General features: G+C 55.6%; 1 protein-coding gene across 2 annotated transcripts in view; it reads right to left on the bottom strand.

The window, feature by feature from the left end:
* The window catches only part of CNOT1 (CCR4-NOT transcription complex subunit 1), a 37,585-nt gene extending 34,846 nt beyond the window's left edge, over positions 1-2,739 (bottom strand). The window contains exon 1 of one of the 2 annotated variants that reach the window (XM_073659817.1): positions 2,530-2,739. The gene's annotated coding sequence lies outside the window, so the exon portion shown is untranslated. The remainder of the gene's footprint in view (positions 1-2,529) is intronic. The other variant, XM_073659818.1, reaches the window with a different exon arrangement.
* Positions 2,740-11,140: the final 8,401 nt, after the last annotated feature.

An 11,140-nucleotide genomic window follows, 5' to 3' on the forward strand; every position in this document is an offset into this window, starting at 1 on the left:
TATTCCCGGGGCCCCCCTCTCTCTCTCCCCCCTGTATTCCCGGGGCCCCCCTCTCTCTCTCCCCCCTGTATTCCCGGGGCCCCCCTCTCTCCCCCCTGTATTCCCGGGGCCCCCCCTCTATCCCCCCTGTATTCCCGCCACCCCCCCCCCTCTCTCTCTCTCTCTCTCTCTCCTGTATTCCCGGGGCCCCCCCCTCTCTCTCTCTCCTGTATTCCCGGGGCCCCTCTCTCTCGCTTGCCTGTATTCCCGGGGCCCCTCTCTCTCCTGTATTCCCGGGGCCCCCCTCTCTCTCCCTCGCCTGTATTCCCGGGGCCCCCCTCTCTCTCCCCCCTGTATTCCCGGGGCCCCCCTCTCTCCCCCCCCTGTATTCCCGGGGCCCCCCTCTCTCTCCCTCCTGTATTCCCGGGGCCCCCCTCTCTCTCCCTCCTGTATTCCCGGGGCCCCCCTCTCTCTCCCCCCTGTATTCCCGGGGCCCCCCTCTCTCTCCCCCCTGTATTCCCGGGGCCCCCCTCTCTCTCCCCCCTGTATTCCCGGGGCCCCCCTCTCTCTCCCCCCTGTATTCCCAGGGCCCCCCTCTCTCTCTCCCCTGTATTCCCAGGGCCCCCCTCTCTCTCTCCCCTGTATTCCCAGGGCCCCCCTCTCTCCCCCCTGTATTCCCGGGGCCCCTCTCTCTCTCCTGTATTCCCGGGGCCCCTCTCTCTCTCTCCTGTATTCCCGGGGCCCCTCTCTCTCTCCCCCCTGTATTCCCGGGGCCCCTCTCTCTCTCCCCCCTGTATTCCCGGGGCCCCTCTCTCTCTCCCCCCTGTATCCCCGGGGCCCCTCTCTCTCTCCCCCCTGTATCCCCGGGGCCCCTCTCTCTCTACCCCCTGTATCCCTGGGGCCCCTCTCTCTCTCTCTCCTGTATTCCCGGGGCCCCTCTCTCTCTCCTGTATTCCCGGGGCCCCTCTCTCTCTCCTGTATTCCCTGTATTCCCGGGGCCCCTCTCTCTCTCTCTCTCTCTCCCCCCTGTATTCCCGGGGCCCCTCTCTCTCTCCCCCCTGTATTCCCGGGGCCCCTCTCTCTCTCCCCCCTGTATTCCCGGGGCCCCCCTCTCTCCCCCCTGTATTCCCGGGGCCCCTCTCTCTCCCCTGTATTCCCGGGGCCTCTCTCTCTCTCCTGTATTCCCTGTATTCCCGGGGCCCCTCTCTCTCCCCCCTGTATTCCCGGGGCCCCTCTCTCTCTCCCCCCTGTATTCCCGGGGCCCCCCTCTCTCCCCCCTGTATTCCCGGGGCCCCTCTCTCTCCCCTGTATTCCCGGGGCCTCTCTCTCTCTCTCCCCTGTATTCCCGGGGCCTCTCTCTCTCTCTCCCCTGTATTCCCGGGGCCTCTCTCTCTCTCTCCCCTGTATTCCCGGGGCCTCTCTCTCCCCTGTATTCCCGGGGTCTCTCTCTCCCCTGTATTCCCGGGGTCTCTCTCTCTCTCTCCCCTGTATTCCCGGGGCCCCTCTCTCTCTCTCCCCTGTATTCCCGGGGCCTCTCTCTCTCTCCCCTGTATTCCCGGGGTCTCTCTCTCTCTCTCCCCTGTATTCCCGGGGTCTCTCTCTCTCTCTCCCCTGTATTCCCGGGGTCTCTCTCTCTCTCTCTCCCCTGTATTCCCGGGGTCTCTCTCTCTCTCCTGTATTCCCGGGGTCTCTCTCTCTCTCCTGTATTCCCAGGGTCTCTCTCTCTCTCTCTCTCCTGTATTCCCGGGGTCTCTCTCTCTCTCTCTCTCTCCTGTATTCCCGGGGTCTCTCTCTCTCTCTCCCCTGTATTCCCGGGGTCTCTCTCTCTCTCTCCCCTGTATTCCCGGGGTCTCTCTCTCTCTCCCCTGTATTCCCGGGGTCTCTCTCTCTCTCTCTCCCCTGTATTCCCGGGGTCTCTCTCTCTCCCCTGTATTCCCGGGGTCTCTCTCTCTCCCCTGTATTCCCGGGGTCTCTCTCTCTCTCTCCCCTGTATTCCCGGGGTCTCTCTCTCTCTCCTGTATTCCCGGGGTCTCTCTCTCTCTCTCCCCTGTATTCCCGGGGTCTCTCTCTCTCTCTCCCCTGTATTCCCGGGGTCTCTCTCTCTCTCTCCCCTGTATTCCCGGGGTCTCTCTCTCTCTCTCTCCCCTGTATTCCCGGGGTCTCTCTCTCTCTCCTGTATTCCCGGGGTCTCTCTCTCTCTCTCCCCTGTATTCCCGGGGTCTCTCTCTCTCTCTCCCCTGTATTCCCGGGGTCTCTCTCTCTCTCTCCCCTGTATTCCCGGGGTCTCTCTCTCTCTCTCTCCCCTGTATTCCCGGGGTCTCTCTCTCTCTCTCTCCCCTGTATTCCCGGGGTCTCTCTCTTTCTCTCTCTCTCCTGTATTCCCGGGGCCCCTCTCTCTCCCCCCCCCCCCTATATTCCCGGGGCCGCTCTCGCCGCACGTCTCTCTCCGTTCCCCGGTGACTCGGGGGTCTCAGGCTCACTCTCCTCCCTGGCCGCGCAGGCCGCCTTCTCAGCACTGAGCCGCGCCCACGTTACCGAGCGACTACTCACAGGGAGCGACCTCAGCACACATCCGGGCCTCGTCTTCCCCTTCCCTCTTTCCGGTTCTATCCGTTTGTTTTCCACAAAATGGCGCCGCTCTGTGCTCGCAGCCGCCGCCTCCTCGCTCCTATCTCACCAGGACTCCGCCCCCCCGACCTGGAAACGGTGACCCTCCCGCCAATCAGAGGACGCCTAGAGCCACAGCTGCGTATGACGTCAGACGTCCGGCAGCGGGCGCGCACCCAGTCCAGGCTGAGAGCAAGGGCCAATGAGAAACGCGAAACACGGCTCCGCCCCCAGAGCGCGATGGCTGCGCTGTCCAATCAGAGACGAGATGTCATCCAGTGCTTCCGAAACTTCCAACTGGACGGTACCATTAGCCGGAGGGGGGAACTGGCGGACGGTCACAGCTGTTGGCGCTGCGTGTAGGAGTCTCCCAGTGTGTGTCACCCGGAGACCGAGCCGCTGCCGCACTGTGGAGCCTTGCACCTGCTCGCTGTGATGCGTCATTGCTGGCTGTGGCCTCCGCACATGGGACCGTCTGCCGAAAGGAAATGACACTTCCATTGGTTTCAATGAAGACACGTGATCTGAAGAATTGGCCAATAATCCTTGCATCCAACCGACCCCCATATACAGCAACCAACCCCCCATATACAGCGTCATCACCCACTGTATCCAACCAACCCTCCATATACAGCGTCATCACCCCCTGTATACAGCAACCGACCCCCCATATACAGTGTCATCACCCCCTGTATACAACCAACCCTCCATATACAGTCATCACCCCCTGTATACAGCAACCGACCCCCTATATACGGCGTCATCACCCCCTGTATCCAACCAACCCCCCATATACAGCGTCATCACCCCCTGTATACAGCAACCGACCCCCCATATACAGTGTCATCACCCCCTGTATACAACCAACCCTCCATATACAGTCATCACCCCCTGTATACAGCAACCGACCCCCTATATACGGCGTCATCACCCCCTGTATCCAACCAACCCCCCATATACAGCGTCATCACCCCCTGTATGCAGCAACCAACCCCCCATATACAGCGTCATCACCCCCTGTATACAGCAACCGACCCCCCATATACAGCGTCATCACCCCCTGTATCCAACCAACCCCCCATATACAGCGTCATCACCCCCTGTATGCAGCAACCAACCCCCCATATACAGCGTCATCACCCCCTGTATACAGCAACCGACCCCCTATATACAGCGTCATCACCCCCTGTATCCAACCAACCCCCCATATACAGCGTCATCACCCCCTGTATGCAGCAACCAACCACCCATATACAGCGTCATCACCCCCTGTATACAGCAACCGACCCCCCATATACAGTGTCATCACCCCCTGTATACAACCAACCCTCCATATACAGTCATCACCCCCTGTATACAGCAACCGACCCCCCCATATACAGCGTCATCACCCCCTGTATACAGCAACCGACCCCCCATATACAGTGTCATCACCCCCTGTATACAACCAACCCTCCATATACAGTCATCACCCCCTGTATACAGCGTCATCACCCCCTGTATCCAACCAACCCCCCATATACAGCGTCATCACCCCCTGTATGCAGCAACCAACCCCCCATATACAGCGTCATCACCCCCTGTATCCAACCAACCCTCCATATACAGCGTCATCACCCCCTGTATACAGCAACCAACCAACCCCCCATATACAGCGTCATCACCCCCTGTATCCAACCAACCCTCCATATACAGCGTCATCACCCCCTGTATACAGCAACCATCCACCCATATACAGCAACCGAGCCCCTGGACACAGCGTCATCACCCCCTGTATACAGCAACCGACCCCCCATATACAGCGTCATCACCCCCAGTATACAGCATCATCACCCCCTGTATACAGCAACCGACCCCCCATATACAGCGTCATCACCCCCTGTATCCAACCAACCCTCCATATACAGCGTCATCACCCCCTGTATACAGCAACCGTCCCCCCCCATATACAGCGTCATCCACCCATATACAGCAACCGAGCCCCTGGACACAGCGTCATCACCCCCTGTATACAGCAACCGACCCCCCATATATAGCGTCATCACCCCCTGTATCCAACATACCCTCCATATACAGCGTAATCCCCTGTACACAGCAACCATCCCCCTGTATACAGCAACCGACCCCCCATATACAGCATCATCACCCCCTGTATAAAGCAACCAACCCCCCATATACAGCATCATCACCCCCTGTATACAGCAACCAACCCCCCATATACAGTGTCATAACCCCCTGTATGCAGCAACCAACCCCCCATATACAGCGTCTGACACCCATAGGCAGCAACCGAGCCCCTGGACACAGCGTCATCACCCCCTGTATACGGCAACCGACCCCCCATATACAGCGTTATCACCCCCTGTATCCAACCAACCCTCCATATACAGCGTTATCCCCTGTACACAGCAACCATCCCCCCATATACAGCGTCATCACCCCCTGTATACAGCAACCGACCCCCCATATACAGCGTCATCACCCCCTGTATCCAACCAACCGTCCATATACAGCGTCATCACCCCCTGTATACAGCAACTGACCCCCATATACAGCGTTATCCCCTATACACAGCGTCATCACCCCTGTATGCACCAACCAACCCTCATATACAGCGTCATTCCCTGTACACAGCGTTATCCCCTATACACAGCGTCATCACGCCTGTATACGGCAACTCAACCCCCATATACAGCGTCATCACCCCTGAATACAGCAACCGACCCCGCCATATACAGCGTCATCCCCTATACACAGCATCATCCCCTGTATACAGCAACCGGCCCCCATATACAGCATCATCTCCTCTGCACAGCGTCATCACCCCCTGTATACAGCAACCGACCTCCATATACAGCGTCATCCTCTGTACACAGCAACGACCCCCCGTATACAGCGTTATCCCCTATACACAGTGTCATCACCCCTGTATTCAGCAACCGACCCCCCATATACAGCGTCATCACCCCTGTACACAGAAACCGACCCCCTATATGCAGTGTTATCCCCTATACACAGCGCCATCACCCCCTGTATACAGCAACCAACCACCCATATACAGCGTTATCACCCCCTGTACACAGCAACCATCCCCCCATATACAGCATCAGCCCCTGGACACAGCGTCATCACCCCTGTATACAGCAACTGACCTCCCATATACAGCGTCATCCCCTGCACACAGCGTCTTCACCCCCTGTATACAGCAACCAACCCCCCCATATACAGCGTCATCACCCCCTGTACCCAACCAACCCCCCCATATACAGCGTCAGCCCCTTGACACAGCGTCATCACCCCTGTATACAGCAACCGACCCCCCCCATACACAGCGTCATCACCCCTGTATACAGCAACCGACCTCCCATATACAGCGTCATCCCCTGCACACAGCGTCGGACCCCCTGTATACAGCGTCATCACCCTCTGTATACAGTGTGAGGACCCGGGGTCTTCCGTGGGCAGAATACTACTCAGACAACTCTGGGTGCGGGTAAAAACAGCGTGGCAATATTTTATTGACTCACAAAGCGGACAATAAACACATAGAACAGTCCCAGCAAATACCCAAGATGGTGCAACATTACACAGTCTCACCCTTCCTCCTCTGCCCGCCTGGGATAGAACAGCTGCGACTTTGGAGACTTCAACCAGTGGCCCCCCGCTTCTGGCGGACCCCTACAGAGAGAAGGTAGCGGCAAGCTTAGGAAGCTAGCAGTCCATCGAGGTGCAAGACCAGGAGACCCGAGGGTCCCACCCTGGCCTCTCCCAGAGTTTCCATGGGGCCAGATGACCGGTGGGTCCCTCCTGGCAACCCCAAACAACTTATCCATGGAGCCAGGTGACTTCATCGTCCCAACCTGGCAACCCCAAATGTATCCATGGGTTCTCTGATGGTCAGTGGAGCAGATCCGTATCCTTACAGTCAGGGCTGGAATCCTGTAGAATCCAGATCTGTGTCTCTCTGGATGGAGCCATGCTACCAAGCTACTGTCCTGAAGAGTCGCTCTGATTCTCCTTGCAGCAAGATAGAAAACCCTTTTTATATTTACATAGGTGGCTAAGGTCATCAGTCACAGGTCAGGGGGAAGGTGCAGCGCTCAGGTCTCATTGTTTGAGCTAATCCTCCTGCTCTTGTAAATAAAGCTGGCTAAAACAATATGCAATTAGCATAGTAACAAACATCATTGTTCCCAAACACTGAGTTACTGTCCTTCTAGACCAGCCAAAGAAACACATACATTCAAAGGTCAACAAAGATAATAGTGTATTTCTCTTGACCTAAGAAATCTAAACGTCTGTCTGATTAAGATTAGAAGCTGTGTCGTCACATACAGCAACTGATCTCCCATATACAGCGTCATCCCCTGTGCACAGCATCTGACCCCCCTGTATACAGCCACTGACCCCCCATATACAGCATCATCCCCTGTACACAGTGTCTGACCTCGCTGTATATAGCAACCAACCTCCTTTATACAGCGTCATCCCCATACACAGCAACCGACCCCACATATACAGTATCATCCCCTGTACACAGCATCTGACCCCTCTGTATGCAACAAGCAACCCCCTTTACACAGCATCATCCCCCATAGACAGCAACTGACCCCCCATATACAGCAACATCCCCTGGACACAGCGTCTGACCCTTCTTTATACAGCATCATCCCCCATACAGAGCGACCGACCCCCTATATACAGTGTCATCCCCTTTACTCAGCATCTGACCCCCCTTTATACAGTGTCTTCCCCCATACACAGCAACCAACGCGCTATCACCATACACTATATACAGGGTCATCACCCGTACACAGCAACCGACGCCCTATCCCCATACACTATATACAGCGTCATCCCCCTTACACAGCAACCGACGCCCTATCCCCATACACTATTATTATTATTTATTATTATAGCGCCATTTATTCCATGGCGCTTTACATGTGAAAAAGGGGTATAATACAAGAACAATTACAATAATCTTGAACACAATGTGACAGCGACTGGTACAGGAGGAGCGAGGACCCGGCCCGCGAGGGCTCACAGTCTACAAGGGATGGGTGAGGATGCAGTAGGTGAGGGTAGAGCTGGTCGTGCAGCGGTATGGTGGAGCGAGGACCCTGCCCGCGAGGGCTCACAATCTACAGGGGATGGGTGAGGGTACAGTAGGTGAGGGTAGAGCTGGTCGTGCAGCGGTATGGTGGAGCGAGGACCCTGCCCGCGAGGGCTCACAATCTACAGGGGATGGGTGAGGGTACAGTAGGTGAGGGTAGAGCTGGTCGTGCAGCGGTATGGTGGAGCGAGGACCCTGCCCGCGAGGGCTCACAGTCTACAGGGGATGGGTGAGGATACAGTACGTGAGGGCAGAGCTGGTCATGCAGCGGTATGGTGGAGCGAGGACCCTGCCCGCGAGGGCTCACAGTCTACAAGGGATGGGTGAGGATACAGTAGGTGAGGGTAGAGCTGGTCGTGCAGCTGTATGGTGGAGCGAGGACCCTGCCCGCGAGGGCTCACAGTCTACAGGGGATGGGTGAGGATACAGTAGGTGAGGGTAGAGCTGGTCGTGCAGCGGTATGGTGGAGCGATGACCCTGCCCGCGAGGGCTCACAGTCTACAGGGGATGGGTGAGGATACAGTAGGTGAGGGTAGAGCTGGTCGTGCAGCGGTATGGTGGAGCGGTGGTTACTGCAGGTTGTAGGCTTGTCGGAAGAGGTGGGTCTTCCGGTTCCTTTTGAAGGTTTCCACGGTCGACGAGAGTCTGATGTGTTGGGGTAGAGAGTTCGAGAGTAGGGGGGGATGCACGGGAGAAATCTTGTATGCGATTGTGGGAGGAGGAGATAAGAGGGGAGTAGAGCAGGAGATCTTACGAGGATCGGAGGTTGCGTGCAGGTATGTGACGGGAGACTAGGTCACAGATGTATGGAGGAGACAGGTTGTGGATGGCTTTGTATGCCATGGTTAGGGGTGAACTGAATTCTCTGGGCAATGGGGAGCCAGTGAAGAGATTGACAGAGAGGAGAGGCCGAGGAATAGCAGGGGGACAGGTTGATTAGTCGAGCAGGAGAGTTTAGGATAGATTGGAGGGGTGCGAGAGTGTTAGAAGGGAGGCCACAGAGCAGGAGGTTGCAGTAGTCAAGGCGGGAGATGATGAGGGCGTGCACTAGTGTTTTTGCAGATTCATGGTTGAGGAATGTGCGGATCCAGCAGATATTCTTGAGTTGGAGTCGGCGGGAAGTGGAAAGGGCTTGGATATGTGGTTTGAAGGAGAGATGAGAGTCCAGGGGTACCCCAAGGCAGCGAGCTTGATGGACTGGGGAGAGTGGGCAGCCATTGACGTTGATGGATAGGTCAGTTGGGAGGGTTGAATGAGATGGCGGAAAGATGATGAATTCTGTTTTGTCCATGTTAAGTTTTAGAAATCTATCAGAGAAGAAGGATGAGATGGCGGACAGACATTGTGGGATTCTGGTTAGTAAGGAGGTGATATCAGGTCCAGAGAGGTAGATCTGTGTGTCATCAGCATAGAGGTGATACTGAAAGCCATGAGACTCTATGAGCTGTCCCAGGCCGAAGGTGTACATGGAGAAGAGCAGGGGTCATAGGACTGAACCTTGGGGGACACCGACAGATAGGGGGCGAGATGAGGAGGTGGTCTGTGAGTGGGAGACACTGAATGTCCGGTCTGTTAGGTATGAGGAGATCCAGGATAGGGCCAAGTCTGTGATGCCAAGAGATGAGAGAGTCTGGAGTAAGAGGGAATGGTCCACTGTGTCGAAGGCAGATGACAGGTCTATATACAGTGTCATCCACCGTACACAGCAACCGAAGCACTATCCTCATACACTATATACAGTGTCATCCCCCGTACACAGCAAGCGACGCCCTATCCCCATACACTATATACAGCTTCATCCCCATACACAGCAACTGATGCCCTATCACCATACACTATATACAGCATCATTCCCCATACACAGCAACCGACGCCCTATCACCATACACTATATACAGCGTCATCCCCCATACACAGCAACCGACGCCCTATCACCATACACTATATACAGCGTCATCCCCCATACACAGCAACCGACGCCCTATCACCATACACTATATACAGCGTCATCCCCCATACACAGCAACCGACGCCCTATCACCATACACTATATACAGGGTGATCCCCCGTACACAGCAACCGACACCCTATCCCTATACACTATATACAGCGTCATCCCCCGTACACAGCAACCGACGTCCTATCCCCATACACTATATACAGCGTCATCCCCGTTACACAGCAACCAACACCCTATCACCATACACTATATACAGGGTGATCCCCCGTACACGGCAACCGACGCCCTATCCCCATACACTATATAGAGCGTCATCCCCTGTACACAGCAACCGACGCCCTATTGTCACGGGTGTGTCAGATGTGACAGACAGTCGCTCTGCATCTGGCTGCAGAAGGTCACTGCATTTGGCATTGCAGACATCTTCCTAAATCCTTCTCACTTTTGGACCCAGCGGAAATCTCCCTCCTGCTCTGATTGACACACCCTGGTCTGGGTGTTTATAAACTGTCAGTCTGCTGCAGGGAGTTGCTGGTGATATTCACATTTTCCCTTGTGAAGGCTTGGAGCTACAGCAGTTGGCTAGTTTCCTCTCTGGTGCCCTTGGAGGATGTTTGGTGTTATCTCTCTGGTGTCTGCTCAAGTTAAGTTTTCCCCCTTATTTGTTTCCCTTGTCTTTAGTTTATAGTGGGGACTGACCAGTGCTCACCCCCTCCCTAGCTAGGGTCTAGCTCTAGGGATATACAGGGATTAGGTTTCCTGCTCGGCCATTGGTGCAGAACCTATATAGGGACGGTAGGTTAGGCAGGGTGTCATTAGATCTGCCTAGGGGTCTCCACTCCCCCTTTCCCTAGTGTCTGGGCTTCCTTCCCCTCATCCCGTGGTTTTGCACTTAGTCTTTCCCACACCTTGCATGACATTATCATCGGCTGTGCATATATAAAGAAAAAAAAACAGACTTTTTTTGTGATTTTTTTTTTTTTGGGTGTGGTTGTTTTTTCTTGGTTCATTGATCCCATTGGAGGTGACTGACCTCCACGGTGAGGTTCAGCAACAGCGGCTGCAGGTTCCTAATGTGGGGGTCTCTGCAGGTAGGCCTGTCCAGCCTGAACCCAAGGTTGCCCTCCCGGACAGGTTTTCAGGAGGTAGGGACAAGTTTTTGTGTTCAAGGAGGCCCTCAAACTGTATTTTAAACGTTGTCCTTACTCCTCCGGTAATGAGGAGCAGCGGGTTGGTATTGTGATCTCTCTACTGCTGGGCGATCCTCAGTCATGGGCCTTTTCGTTACCGCAGGACTCGGTTTGTCTCCAGTCTGTGGAGGGGTTTTTGCAGCTCTTGCCCTCATCTATGATGACCCTGACCGAGTCGCCTTGGCCGAGTCTAGGCTACGTTGCCTTCAGTAGGGGATTCGGTCAGTGGAGACGGACAGTTCTGAATTCTGTAGATGAACAACAGATTCCAAATAGAAGGACTCAGCC

The sequence above is a fragment of the Phyllobates terribilis genome, unplaced genomic scaffold (genome assembly GCF_046119375.1).
Source record: "Phyllobates terribilis strain yellow unplaced genomic scaffold, ASM4611937v1 Scaffold_14__1_contigs__length_39327217, whole genome shotgun sequence".
NCBI classification, from domain to species: domain Eukaryota; kingdom Metazoa; phylum Chordata; class Amphibia; order Anura; family Dendrobatidae; genus Phyllobates; species Phyllobates terribilis.